This window comes from Mus pahari, chromosome 2 (genome assembly GCF_900095145.1).
Source record: "Mus pahari chromosome 2, PAHARI_EIJ_v1.1, whole genome shotgun sequence".
NCBI classification, from domain to species: Eukaryota; Metazoa; Chordata; class Mammalia; order Rodentia; family Muridae; genus Mus; species Mus pahari.
In genome coordinates, this window is record NC_034591.1 from 84,990,173 (window position 1) to 85,004,772 (window position 14,600).

The following is a 14,600-nucleotide window of genomic DNA, read 5'->3' on the forward strand; positions in this document are numbered from 1 at the left end:
CTAGGGATGCTGTGGGGCAGTGCTGCCCTGTAATCCTAGAGCTAGGGATGCTGTGGGGCAGTGCTGCCCTGTAATCCTAGAGCTAGGGATGCTGTAGGGCAGTGCCGTCCTGTAATCCTAGAGTTAGGGATGCTGTGGGGCAGTGCCGCCCTGTAATCCTAGAGCTAGGGATGCTGTAGGGCAGTGCCGTCCTGTAATCCTAGAGTTAGGGATGCTGTGGGGCAGTGCTGCCCTGTAATCCTAGAGCTAGGGATGCTGTGGGGCAGTCGGGAGGATCACAGGGAGCTTGTTAGTCAGCCAGTGCAGCTGAAACCTACAGCTTGGGGTGAAGTGAACCAGTGTTTCTCAAAAGATAAGGTAGAAGGCAATAGGGGAAGATACCATGCTGGAGACAGTCTGCGGAAATACCAGAAGTTGACTTTGGACCTCTGTAAGTGCACCTCCAAGTGAATATGTCCATCCACAGTAAGTGTGCCACCACACAAGCACAACACATACATACAAAAACATGCCAAAATATAAGAGTAACTTTAAAGAGATGAAGAGAAAATATATAACTATGTACACTATTTTGTATTTATGTCCATATTAATGTGGTATACATGCACATTTTTTATGCATAGTCACATGTGTGGATATGTGGGCATGTGAGCACAAGCACACAAGTGTGTGTGTGTGTGTGTGTGTGTGTGTGTGTGTGTTTTCTAGGCTACCCAGTGCTACACAGTGAGACTTACCTTGCTTGATTAATTGAAAATGAATTTCCTTATACATATCTATAAAAGACACTTTTAAATATTTCTTAAATCTAATATCTAGAGCCTTTTGGACTCAATATTTATTGATTAGTTTTTATCTCCCAGTATGATCTTCTTCTGATTATTTTTTGTTGTTTAAAAAGCAAGCATTGAGATAATATGCTTAGTTATTTTGTATTTTATTTATACTACTTATAATTATTGCTTTTTGTCTCATTAGGTAACTGACTTGTCTGCACTCAAAACTCAGAACCTGTCTTTCCCAGAGTATGACATCACTCATCTCTAACCACCTGCTTCCCTCAAGTAGTAGGTGTGCTTGGCTCCCTAGTGCTTGGCTTATTGATGACCAATGATGTGGTCAGAGGCTATGCTCAGTGGTTTAAGCCACAGAGCTTTTGTTCTCTGCTGAGTATGTGGGTTGGGGTACATTAAAAGGCACAGAATTTTTCAAGCATAGCAACTGTAGTGACTGAAGTTAAATAAACTTCACCAAGTGCCAACAAGGATTTGCAGTAACTGCAAGTCTCATGTATTTGTGAGGGAGATAAACAAACAAAACAACAACAATAAAAACATTTCAGCCACTTTGGAGAGTGTTGACAGTGTCTTGAAAGCTGAACACGTACTTTACACACAATTCAGCAATCTTATACCTGGGTGTGCACCCAAGAAAAGTGAAAAGATCTGCTCATAAACAAACTTGTCCATGAGCTCTCACAGAAGTATTAGTCATAATGTTCTAAAATGATTAATAACTCACATATTTATCAACTGATTAGTTGGACAATGCTGCATAAGCAGGGAAATGAATCTCAAAAGTATTGTACTCACTGGAAGAGGTAAAATGGAAAGATCACATACTGTGTAGAAAACTCTAGGAAAAGCAAGACTATACTTTCAGGAAGCAATGGTTTCCGAGCAACTGAGAATGGGGAAGAGGCAGACTACAGGCTAATGAAACCTAAGCTGTAACTGTGGTGGTGGTTGCTGATTCTACTTAGCAAAATTCATTGCATTGTATATCTTCATCATGTGAGTTATTACATATAAGTTATGATAAGTCTGGTTTTCTTAAAGTAGGGCATAGCTTTCATAGTATGTATAAGTGCTGTGAAGGCTGATGGGGGAAATTGTTGTCAAGAGTCTTTCTTAGCTCTGGACTCTCTGTGCTATACTTGCTAAGCAAGATGTGCCCTCTGGTGTAATTGTAGCTTGGCTGTTATTGGGGTAACAAGTTATGATTGAACTTGAAACTTTTCCACAAGAAGGAATTTACAAATGGTACCCAGTCAAAAGCTTATCCGGGAAGGTCATAGACCCTAGAGAGTGACTGCACATTTTGCTAAATGAACAGGATGTACCTGTCAAAATGCCTGCTAAATATTTATGTTGCTGCTGTCATCTTGGGTCAGAAAAGCTTCTTTTTCATTTAGGTATCAGTTACTGCAGAGACTCAAGAGATTTAAGTGCAGAAAAGAAGGGACTCTTGAGTGCTCAGTCCTAAGTTGAACAATGATATCATCCCCTCCAGAGCTCAAGGTGTGTCAAAGAAAAGAGAGCAAAAGAAACGTGAAAGGTGAAGGAAGAGTGTTGTAGCACACTGCTGTCTGGCCAAGATGTAGGCATTCGGCTCCTGAACTCGAAGCAGCTAGGACTACTTACAGAAGAACAGAACACGTAGCCGTCTGTTGACCCTCCAGCATAGATGAGGATAGACTCATGAGGCCCACTGTGTCTTGATGATCTAAAACAGCTGATGGTGGCTGTCGGGGAAGAGAGATTTCCTCTAGTGATGTAGTCACTGCTAAGTTACATGCGACCAGCTCATTCATACCCTAGACAGAAGAAGGGGGTAAGGATTGGGAAGAAGGTCAATTGGAGTGGGAGGGAGAAAAATAGGGAAATGGAGGTAAATGTGATCAAAACATACACCTATAGGAAAGTGCCATAATGAAGTCCATTATTATGTTGTTAAAAATATTTAAAAAGAGAAAAAAAAATCAAGGGGATAATTTAAAACAACCTTCAAAAAAGTGATTATCTTTGGAAGATTTTAGGGAGATAAAATCTGATAGATACATATAAGAACTTTGAATGTTGGTTATGTCTTCTATACTTTTTCTATGTTTTTTTTTTTTAAATTAAAATGTAGAAAAGGGGAGACTGAGTGAGGAAATGAGAAGAAATGTGGACCTATGTGGGAAAATTTTAGAAAAAAAAAAGAGATAGCAGCTGGAGCAGAATGTGATGGCAAGTTATTTTTAAATTAAATGTATATCTTTGAAAATGAAATTATTTCATACAATATATTCTGATCATTATTTCCTCTTCTCCCAGATCCTTTCTACCTCCATCCAACTCCATGCTATCTTTCTCTCTTTCAAGAAAACACGCAAGCAAATAAAATGACAAATAAGCAAAGATAAAGCAATGTGAACTAAGAGACAGAAAAAAGAAAATGAAAGAGTACAAGAAATACAAAGACACACATGCACACATGCGTGCACGCATGCACACACACATATTCTCTCTCTCCTCCTCAAATAAATCAGTATAAGACCAAAAACTTTCTCCCAAAATACCTTTGAGTTTGCTGTGTGCTGGATACCCCTTTTATTTGTGCTGGGCACGGGGCTTACCCTTTAGTGTGGTTTATACACTCAGTAAGACTCCCTTGGAAAAACTTGTTTTTACTTGTAAGTGGTTGATAATTGGAGCTAGCATCTGAGTTCGGAATGGGGGCTTGTGTCCACTTCCTCATCCTAGCAATGGGACCCTGTCTGGTTTGGATCTGTGCAGGCCCTGTGCATGCTGCCACAGACTTTGTCACTATATATGTGCACCAGTCCTGCTGCATCTAGAAGGCCTTGCTTTCTTTTTTGTTGTTGTTGGTGGTTTTTGTTTGTTTGTTGTTTGTTTGTTTTCTTTTTTAAGATTTAATTATATGTAAGTACACTGTAGCTGTCTTCAGACACTCCAGAAGAGGGCATCAGTTTTTTTTTTTGTCATGGATGGTTGTGAGCCACCATATGGTTGCTGGGATTTGAACTCAGGACCTTTGGAAGAGCAGTCGGTGCTCTTAACCACTGAGCCATCTCGCCAGCCCAAGGCCTTGCTCTCTTGGTATCTTCCATTCCCCTGGCTCTTCCAATATTTCTGCCTCCTTGTCTTAGTCGGGGTTTCTATTCCTGCACAAACATATGACCAAGAAGCAAGTTGGGGAGGAAAGGGTTTATTCGGCTTACGTTTCCATACTGCTGTTGATCACCAAAGGATGCAGGACTGGAACTCAAGCAGGTCAGAAAGCAGGAGCTGATGCAGAAGCCATGGAGGGATGTTCTTTACTGGCTTGCTTCCCCTGGCTTGCTCAGCNTGCTTTCTTATAGAATCCAAAACTACCAGCCCAGGGATGGTCCCACCCACAAGGGGCCTTTCCCCCTTGATCACTAATTGAGAAAATACCTTACAGCTGGATCTCATGGAGGCATTTCCTCAACTAAAGCTCCTGTTCTGTGATAACTCCAGCTGTGTCAAGTTGACACAAAATTAGCCAGTACACTCCTCTTCTACAAAGTTCCCTGAGCCCTGAGTGGAAGAATTAGATGACGACAGCCCATTTAGGACTGAGTGTTTTGAGGTCTCTCACTTCTGCACACTGTCCTGTTGTGGGTCTCTGTGTTAGTTTTCATCAACTGGAAGCGGGAGCTTCTCTAATGATGGCTGAGTGAGACAGTGATCTACGGGTATAGCAGAGTGTCGTTAAAAGTCATTTTCTCCCTGGTCCTTTATCAGAACAATAGTATTGAGTTTTCCCCTTGGCCCATGACCTTGATAATTCCAGATTCTTGGCCACTGGAACAGTGTCAGGAATGCATTCCAACTCATAGAGTAGACCTGAAATCTAAGCAGGTAATGGTTGATTTCTCCCACATCACTCGGGCCACTATTGTACCAGCATGCCATGCAGCCAGGTCACCATTGTAATCAAGGGTTTGTAGCAAGGTTGGTGTTTTCTTTTCTCTGGTAGTGTGCAGGCTCTACTCAAAAATGGTGAAGTCTTTATTTAGGCAGTTTGGCTCCACAAGTTAGTTTCTTTCTTTCTTTCTTTCTTTCTTTCTTTCTTTCTTTCTTTCTTTCTTTCTTTTTTTCTTTCTTTCTTTCTTTCTTATGTGTAAGTACACTTTAGCTGTCTTCAGACACACCAGAAGAGGGTATCTGATCTCATTACAGGTGGTTGAGAGCCACCATGTGGTTGCTGGGAATTGAACTCAGGACCTCCGGAAGAACGGGCAGTGCTCTTAACCGCTGAGCCATCTCTCCAGCCCAACTCTGCAAGTTTCAATGAGATATGTAAGTGTTGTCTTCAGCAATAAGGTCTTCCCATCAATTTGTGGAGCGTAATCAATAGTCTTGGCAATAGCCTAAGTTGTTTGGGGGTTTCTATGGGGCCCCTTTGGCCAACAACTCAATTAGATGTAACCCATTCCTGGCACTGGAGCTTCATTTGGTGTCAAGAGATATCTAGTTTGGGCTTTGTCTCCCTGTTATTTGGTAATTCTTATTAGACTTTTTTCAATATGCATATATTTTAAGAAGCTTCTACTCTTGTAGATTTCTGTATGACTCTTCAAGTGGCCCTTAGTATTAGCTGTTCACCCCATATTCCCTCGCTTACTCCCCTCTTACTTGCTCCTCTTCACCTAAACCTCCTGTTGCTATTTCTCTATATTATTTCTCCTTCCTTGGGAGATCCCACTGTTTCCTCTGGTTCCTTACTTTATACCTAACATCTGTAATAATTAGGATAGTAACACATCTATCAAAGATTTAAAGGTTAACAGCCACATATAAGAGAGCACATACAACATTTGTTGTTTTTTTTGGGGGGGGGGTTGGCTAGCTCATTTTTTTTTCTAGTTCCATCTATTTATCTGTGGATTTCACATTTTCATTTTTTAATAGAGGAGTGATCTTCTGTTGTGTAAATGCACTACATTTCCATCACCAACTCATCAGATGATGTATGTCTAGGCACTTTCTACTTTGGGGGTATTATGCATATAGCAGCAATGAGCAAGCATGTCTGTTATAGAATGAAATGTCCTTAGGGTAGATGCCCAAGAGCAGTATAGCTGGATCGTGGGGCAGACTGATTTGCATCTTCCTGAGGAACCATCACACTGATTTCCATAGTGGCTATGCAAGTTTGCACTACCACCAGCAACGGATGAGTGTTCTCCTTACCCACATCTTTGTCAGCATGAGCTGTCACTTGTTTTATTGATCTTGGCCATTCTGGCTAGTATAAGATGAAATATCAAACTAGGTTTGATTTGCATTTCTCTGATAACTAAGGTTGTTGAACGTGTCTTTCAGTACTTCTTAGCTAGTTGTGCTTCATCATTTTGAGGCCTGTCTGTTTAGCTATATGCTCCATTTTTACTTGGATTCTTCATTTTCTTGATGTTCAGTGTTTTAGTTCTTCTGTTTGTTTGGTTTGGTTTAATTTTGTTTTTTGTTTGTTTGCTTTTGGGGGGTTTGTTGTTGTTGTTGTTTTGTTTTGTTTGTTTGTTTGTTTTTGGTTGGTTTTCTTTTTTGATTGGGTTTTTGTGGTGTTCGTTTGTTTGTTTGTTTGTTTTAAGACATCATTGCTCTGTGTAGCCTTGGCTGTCAACTCATTCTGCAGAGACCAGGCTGGCTGAACTCAGAAATCTTCCTGTCTCTGTCTCCCAGTGCTGGGATTAAAGGTGTGTGCCACCACTACCTGGAAAGTTCTTTATATATTTTAGATACTAACCTTCTATGAGATGTGCAGTTGGTGGGCTGGAAGATGACTCAGCCATTAAAGACTAGGCTCACAACCAAAAATCAGATAGGTAATTGGTAAAAATCTTTCCCCATCCTGTAGCCTGCTGCATCACTAAACCGATAGTGTCCTTTGTCATGCAGAAGATGTTCAGATTCATTGCATCTCATTTATGTATTGCTGGTCTTTTTTGTTTGTTTGTTTGTTTTTTTGTTTTTTTGAGACAGGGTTTCTCTGTGTAGCCCCGGCTGTCCTGCAGCTCACTCTGTAGACCAGGCTGGCCTCGAACTCAGAAATCCGCCTGCCTCTGCCTCCTGAGTGCTGGGATTAAAGGCGTGCGCCACCATGCCCGGCTGTATTGCTGGTCTTAGTGCCTATAATGTTGGTGTCCTGTTCAGAAAGTCTTTTCCTATACCACTGAGTTCAAGCCTATTCCCCACTTTCTCTTTTATCAGATTCAGGGTATCTGAGCTTATGGTGATGTCCTTTATCCATTTGGAATTGAATTTTGTGCAGGGTGATAAATATGAATCTATTTGCCTTCTTCTGCATGTATATATCTGTTTGATCAGCACCAGAACCACTCATTGAACTGTTGTTGGTAATATCCAGCTTTAGTCCATGGCGACAGTAGGGTATTGATGTCTCTCACTACTACTGTGTGAGAGTCAATATCTAATTTTTTTGTGCAGTGATGTTTTTTCTATGAACTTGGATGCCCTTTCATTTGCTCCATAGTTCTTTAGAGTTGCAAGACCCTCTTAGTGGATTTTTTTTCTTTGAAAAGTAAATATATAGTGTCCATCCCTATTTCTTCTTATTAGTTTTGGTTTGAAGTCTATTTAGTCAGATACTAAAATGACTACTGTTAGGTTTCAAACCTAATCAAATCACTAAGGTACCTATTCTACTTAACATATCAAAGTGGACCTGGTCACCAGATTGTCTCTGAATTTCTCAGTCTCACCCTATTGCAGGGCCACCCTGACTTGGATACACTCTCCCTACCCTGAACTCTCCAGCCCAGGGGGAATCTTATCATTATTACTATAATTATTATTCACTTTACATCCTGATCAGAGCCCTCCTCCAGTCCCAACTTCACAAATCCCTCCCTGGATTTCCCCCTTCCCTTCTCCTCAGAGAAGGGGAAGCCCCTCTTGAGTAACATCCTGTCTTGGGACATCAAGTCGTAGCAAGACTAAGTGGAGATTGTGCCTCCACTACTTCTTGAGTGTGTGCCACAAACTCCTGTCATAGAAAGGGAACAGCAGCAGGCACAGGGACAGGGACCGAGACAGGGTCTGTTGTCTTTTTATTGGGAAATTGAGAGCATTAATGTTGAGAGCCAGTGGCTTCTGGTATTGTGTGGAGGGAATCAATTTATGATTTGGGATTATCCCCTCTCTACTGTAAGAAGGGGGCACAAAAAGATGAGCACATACTTAGTTAAGCTTAGAAACTTAGTTGGGGGGAGGTGAAACAGTTCTCTCTGGAAACTTTTCTGAGCCAAGTACTTTTTAGGCAAGCAGCAGCAGTGGGAAGGGTAGGTTTGAGAATACTGTTGGAAATGGCATTGTGAGTTTAGTGAGGAGCAGTGGAGCAGAGAGTATGCTCATTGCCTGGTAGACTGAGCAGCACTCCTTCCTCCTATCTTACGTGTTTACTTTAGTCCGTTCAGGGCGTGGGATCTCTTGTGGAAAACTAGCTATGCTGTGTCTGTAGCCCAGAGGCGTAGAGCCAGAGGAAGAGTCCTCGGAGCAGGCAGCTACTTTCCAGCACTCCCCTTGCCCTGGACCTACTGATGTAAACACAGTCGGACAGCTGTTTTCAGCATTGTACAATCCCCAAGGGCAGAGGGACTCCTCTCCTCTAAGGTTTGCATGCCCGCCAAGCATTCTCAGTGCACAGAGCTTTCTTGGAAAGTTTTTGTTTGGGGTATTTGCATGTGGTTGATTTTTTCTGTGCACTGAACTGACCCATCTGTTGTTCCCTTGGCTGAGCTTCCACTCTCTGGGTTGTATATAGATCATCCTATGTCGGGGTAGACGTGTGCAGTGTAGCATACGCCAGACTGCAATAGAACAGTGGAACTCCTGCTTTACTTCTTGTGTCTCTGGCACTGCAGAAGCTCAACAAATGTGGATAAGTTAATCAACCAAGTGAAGTTATGCTAGTGAGTATTTACTTCAGTGCTTAAGAGACAGGCTTTAGCCGGAAATTTCAGATAACTCTGTCCTCAGTCACCCAGAAGCAGACTGGTAAGACATACAGGGTAGTAAGGAGATGGAGGGTGTAATATCAGTGTATAGGATTAGGAATTAAATTTGAAGTCTGCAGAAATGAAAGATTTGTGAGTTAAGGCGTGTTGTCTTATTTTCTCAGCCTATCTCTTTGTATTTTTTAGAAATTAGATGCTTATAATCACTGTGAGAAATAACTGAAACTGTATAGATAAGGTGACTATCAGTGTCTGGATATGGAGCTCACTAAAGTTAGCCATGTATGAAAACACCTTTTACATTCTGTAAAAGCAGAATTATGATCTCATTTGCTAATGAGGGTTGTATAACACATGCTTCCAGTTTGTATAGCAAGATCCTCATAGTAGCCCCTGGATATGGAAGGACTTGTATCTAATTTGCAGAAGAGGGATACAGAAAGATCTAGTCTCTCTCTCTTTCTTTCTTTCTTTCTTTCTTTCTTTCTTTCTTTCTTTCTTTCTTTCTTTCTTCCTTCCTTCCTTCCTTCCTTCCTTTCTTTGTTGTTATTATTGTTGTTCTTGCTGTGGCTGCTGCTATTTTTGTTGTTTTGCTTTCTGAGACAGGGTCTCACTATGTAGTTCTGGCTATCCTGGAACTTGCTCTCTGGACCAGGTTGGCCTCGAATTCACAGAGAGCTGTTTGTTTTAATCCTAGCTCTGAGTGCTAGGATTAAAAGCATGTGCTACCATACTCAGCCAAGATACACTTTCTTAATGTCTGGCTACTAGTAAATGGTAGAAGGAAGATATGCAAATTGAGCTTCATAACTGGATGTTAGTAATGGTAGCAGATCTGTAATACTACAAGTTTTTTTTTTGTTTTTTTGTTTTTGTTTTTGTTTTTGTTTTTTGAGACAGGGTTTCTCTGCATAGCCCTGGTGGTCCTGGAACTCACTCTGTAGACCAGGCTGACCTCGATCTCAGAAATCCGCCGGCCTCTGCCTCCCAAGTGCTGGGATCAAAGGCATGCGCCACCACGCCCAGCTACTACAAGTATTAATAGCAAAAGTATGAGTACAGAGAGCTCATGTTAGCCTTGAGCTACAATCTCAGCACTTAGAGGGTAGAGGCATGAGAATCATGAGTTTGAGCCTAGGCTATATGGTGCGATTCTTTTTCAAGAGAAAGAGATCACTTTGGGGGCAGTGAGATCTTTGTTGGTCTTCAAATATGACAAGATTTCAGTGGGGGAAGAGGGATGACCCATTCCCAAAGCATGGGGTGACTAGAGTATGCATAGAGATGACAGTCTTCCTCACAACACTAGGCCTATTTAACCCTGCCAGGTACTTGCCTCACAGGGAAACAATATAAGCTAAAGCTGCCTTAGATATGTAAGAACTAAATACTGCAACATGCTGTTGCTTATAAGTTTATCAGGATCTGATGTACCTGCATGGAACTGAGGACATCAGCTAGGTTAGAAATAAAGATTTGAAACTGTGTTACAGAGAGTGTTCGTATATATATGAATGAGAGAGGAGAGAGAGAGACAGAGAGAGACAGAGAGACAGAGAGACAGAGAGAGACACACACACAGAGAGAGACAGAGAGAGAGACTGAGGCTAAGGGATGACTCAGTAGGTGAAGCACTTTTGTACAAGTTTGAGGACCAGAGTAAGGATCCTCAGCACTGATGCCAATGTCTGGTGGGCGTGGTGGTATCTGGTGGGCATGGTGGCTCTCTTATAATCCCAGTGCTTGAGAAACAGATAAGATCCCAGAAGAAAGCTGGCTAACTAGACTAGACAAATTGGTGAGCTCTGAGTTCAAATGAGAGACCCTGTCTCAATTAATGAGGTAGAGAAGGATGAAGGAAGACACATGACATCACCTTTGGACCCCCACACACCCGTGCTGACACACATGCAAACATACATATATTTATACACCACACACACATAAACACAAAGAACAATCATAATGGGCATTCTCACAGAACTTTTGAGTGTATTCATTGTGTCATATCCAAAGCCTTTTGCTGTTCTTCATGATAGCTTGTCACTGGGGTGGGCACATCCATCAAGCCGACTTCAGAATGGGTACTAAGTCTGTGGCCATAAGTACCCCCAATAGCATCAGAGTGGGTACTGAATTATAGTGCTTTCTTTTTGTTCATACCAACAGTGAAGGTCAACAGTGCTCCTCAGTGACTTGTCCTGGTCACAAAGCCAGTGTGTGCTGGAGTTAGCACTGAGATGAGCTTCTGGCCCTCAGCTCACTCAGCTTGGCATGCTCTTGCAATTAGCCCAGTAGTCTTTCCCGTGTAACTCATCCAAGGAATGTCTGGGTGCCTACCTACTGTCCACATCATTTGTGTCTGCCTACAGGAATGCAAAGATGAGGGAGGATGTATACAGTGCCCACCAATCACTGGAGAAACCGCACTTTCATATCTTTAAAAAACTAAAACAACGCAGAGCAGAGTGTGGCTAGGCCAGAAGCTGTAGTGAGGGTTCCAGCTATATGGGATGGGAGGAAGACGCAAGCAAGCGGTCTCGCAGAGAAGGCAGTTTGAACATATTCAAAATCACATTCTCACAGACAGCCCAGGGCTCACCCTTAACACTCCCAGGCTATCAAGTGTTAGTGGACACAGTGGAACTAATGAGGCTCCTAAGGGGACAAGCAGTACTAATGAGCGCAAGCCAGTACAGGTGTACAGCGTGGGAGCGATAGACAGCTTCGCGGAACAGCTGGAAGAAGTACAGTAGCCGACAGCCAACAGCTGCTGCCCCCTCTGCAGCCCACCGCTGTATCTGTCACACAGAGGTGACACTCCCTGCGAGTTCCAGACCAGAGTCAGAGCATGACCGTGGCAGCAGAGCCGGGTCATTACTGACCTGACATAGGAGTGTCAGGTACTCATTAGCCTGCCCACACCTTCTCAGAGGCGCCCCGCCTCCTGGGGCTTTCTGTCCAGTCTCTCTTCACTTTTCTTCCACATTGCTGTACCCTGTGTGAGGCTCTCCCTGCCTGCTCTTGCCTTCTCTCTTTTGGAAATGGGAATGAGGGAGAGGAGGAGCGGGGAGAGAAGGGGGTGCAGCAAGAGCAGATGTTTGGGGCAATAACTTAGGTGGAGAGCGAGGGACAAAGAGCATGGTGGGGTTGAAATGCCAGAAAGCCCTGCAACTGGGATACAGGGAGAGTAAATTCCAGGAGGACAATCCCTGGATTCTAAAGAAAAATGAAAAGTGGTGAGGCTATTCAGCCACATATTTGGTTTTGGAAAAAAAACAAAAACAACATTAAAAAAAGTGTTAAGTGAATCTATTAACAGACAGAGAACCATTCATGCAAATAAAGCCCCCAATGCTCAGGCATTTTCTCCTAGCAAAATTAAGTTTCTATATTTGTCTAGTTATTTGCTTGGTTTTTTTCTTCTCTATCATGATTCAAACTGACCTCAAATTTTCTAGATGCTCAGATTGGCCCCAGCCTCCCAAAAGCTGAACCGGTAAGCATGTGCCGCCATGCCTGGTTAAAAACTGAGATTTGCACGCACTGCACTGCAAAACCAGTCCTGCAGGTCGTTTCCTTGGCTTGCCCATCTAGAGCAAGTGTTTCCCTGGGTGTCAAGGAATGGGGGAGGGGGAACGGTGGGGGCGGAGTGGAGAAGGAAGGGAAGGAATGATTTCATCTTGATTTTTTTTTTAGGTAGCACAGCGTAATAGGTTTAATTTTCATACGACTGTGTCCTTATCTGGCTTATTCCCCGCCCACGCGGTCCTCAGAAGTCTTTCAAGGTCTGACCTATGACTGGACTTCCCATCACCTCTCACTCCTCACTTCAGAATGGGCAAGTGGGCAGTGTGGGACCGGAAGTAAGACTCTGCTCCTGAGGGTGTGGAAGAGGAAAGCAGCGGGAGACAAGACTGGGTAAAACCAAAGACTTTCTCAGCCACGGCAATCAGGGACCCAGGATACATCTTCAAAGGGAGGGGCAGGGGCAGGACCTTTAAGCCAGTCAAGTGTTTTAACTTGGTGACAAACCCGCGATGAGTGAAGGGAAGCAGGGGTGGACTGGTTGGGGACTGAACTCGGAACTGCTTTGGGGATCCTGCCACACTGTCTCCCGTGCCCTCTGACCCAGGAGTCAAGGTCACCCCACTCTCTTCAATCTTTTGCATTTACCAGCCTTGCCCAGCTTAGCTACTCAAGCTGCCCTCATGACTGGGCCATTTCTTGAAGTTTTACTGTAGTCCTCACGATGATCCATGTTGTAGCTTAAATCACAACTTCTTTTCTATTTCTTGTTTATTCATTTAACTATGGTGTGTGTGTGTGTGTGTGTGTGTGTGTGTGTGTGTGTGTGTGTGTGTGTGAGAGAGAGAGAGAGAGAGAGAGAGAGAGAGAGAGAGAGAGAGAGAGAGTTGTATGTGTGTGTTCACAGAGGCCAGAGGAGGATGTCAGATGTTCCGTTTTATTCCCTTGAGAGAGAAACTCTCACTGAGCCTAGAACTGGGCTGTCGGCCAGCAAGCCCTAGTTATTCTTCTGTCTCTACCACCCCCACATTGGTGAGGTTACAGGCATGTGACCACTCAGGTTTTTGGTTTTGTTGTTTTCTTTTGTTTCATTTTGTTTTTAATGTAGGGACTGGGAATTTAAACTCAGGTCCTTATGATTGGACAGCAAGCTTTCACTCTTGAGTCATCTCCCCAGACCCATTTCTTTCCTCTATAGTAACATCGCCAAATAGCCCTATACTGTATTTTGATTATTTCTCGGAGTGGAATTGGGAATGTGTCTATATGTTGATTGTAAATAATGCTGCTCCAAGCACTTCTTTAAGATCCTGGTTTAAGTTCTTTTATGAATATCTAGACTTTTTTTCTAGCTCTTAAAGTAAAAACACAGCTACACCTGAAGCCGTCTGTCCTGCAGAGGAGACAGTAAACTAAATAGCAAAGAATGCAGGCTGTAGGGCAAGTTTCAGGAGGCAGTGAAGATGTAAGGTGACCTGACTCCTTCATCTGCTGACCAGAGCAGAGGCAGCAGAGAACTGAATCTGAGGATTGAGGAAGGAGGAGAGCCACCGAAGCGGCTGAGGGGAATGTCACCGCAAGATGGCAAGATTTTGGCTAAGGACCTGTGCTGTATGTCTGTATCACTGGAGGAGATGGGGAGAAAGCAGAGGAACCCCTCCTTTCTTTGGAGACAGAATGTCTCATATGATTTATCTAACTTCAAACTCAAACTTGTGGTATTGTCTAAAGTAACTTTGGTCTTCTGGTCATCCTGCCTCCTCCTCCCAAGTGCTGGGATGACAGGCCCGCACCACCATGCCTTGTTTATGGGGTACTAAGGATAGAACCCAGGGTCTTGTGCATAGTAGGCAAGTACTCTCCCAACTGCACTATACGAGAAATAAACTTAAAATCTAACTCATTTGTGTAGGGAGTAAAGAAAGCGTGCAGTAAGTGTGCTTGAAAATGAGCCTTGTGGACATCTGCCAGTACCCAGGCACAGTTTACAGGGTCGCATAGTAGGGTCAAGGGCTACAGAGGAAAGTCAGGGGAAGAATGGATACTGAAAATGATCTAGCTCTGTAAATGGGTCAGAGGATGTGGCAGGAGGCCAAGGGAGGAAAGGACAGCTAAATGCCAAAGAAGTGCTGAGTGTGGCATACCTAAAGGAGCCTAGGTTCCTACAGGAGCTCCCTGAGAACCAAGGAGGGGCACAGTCACGGCCATAGCCCAGTTATCTGTTTTATCAAGTCACTCCCGATGCCTCCTGTCAGCCTGTCCTTGACATGATCCCTCTCCATGC

General features: G+C 43.3%; 1 long non-coding RNA gene across 1 annotated transcript in view; it reads left to right on the plus strand.

Moving 5' to 3' along the window:
* LOC115063396 overlaps nt 1-14,600 on the plus strand; it is an 81,727-nt gene that overhangs the window by 26,944 nt on the left and 40,183 nt on the right. The gene's annotated exons all lie outside the window — the stretch shown is intronic.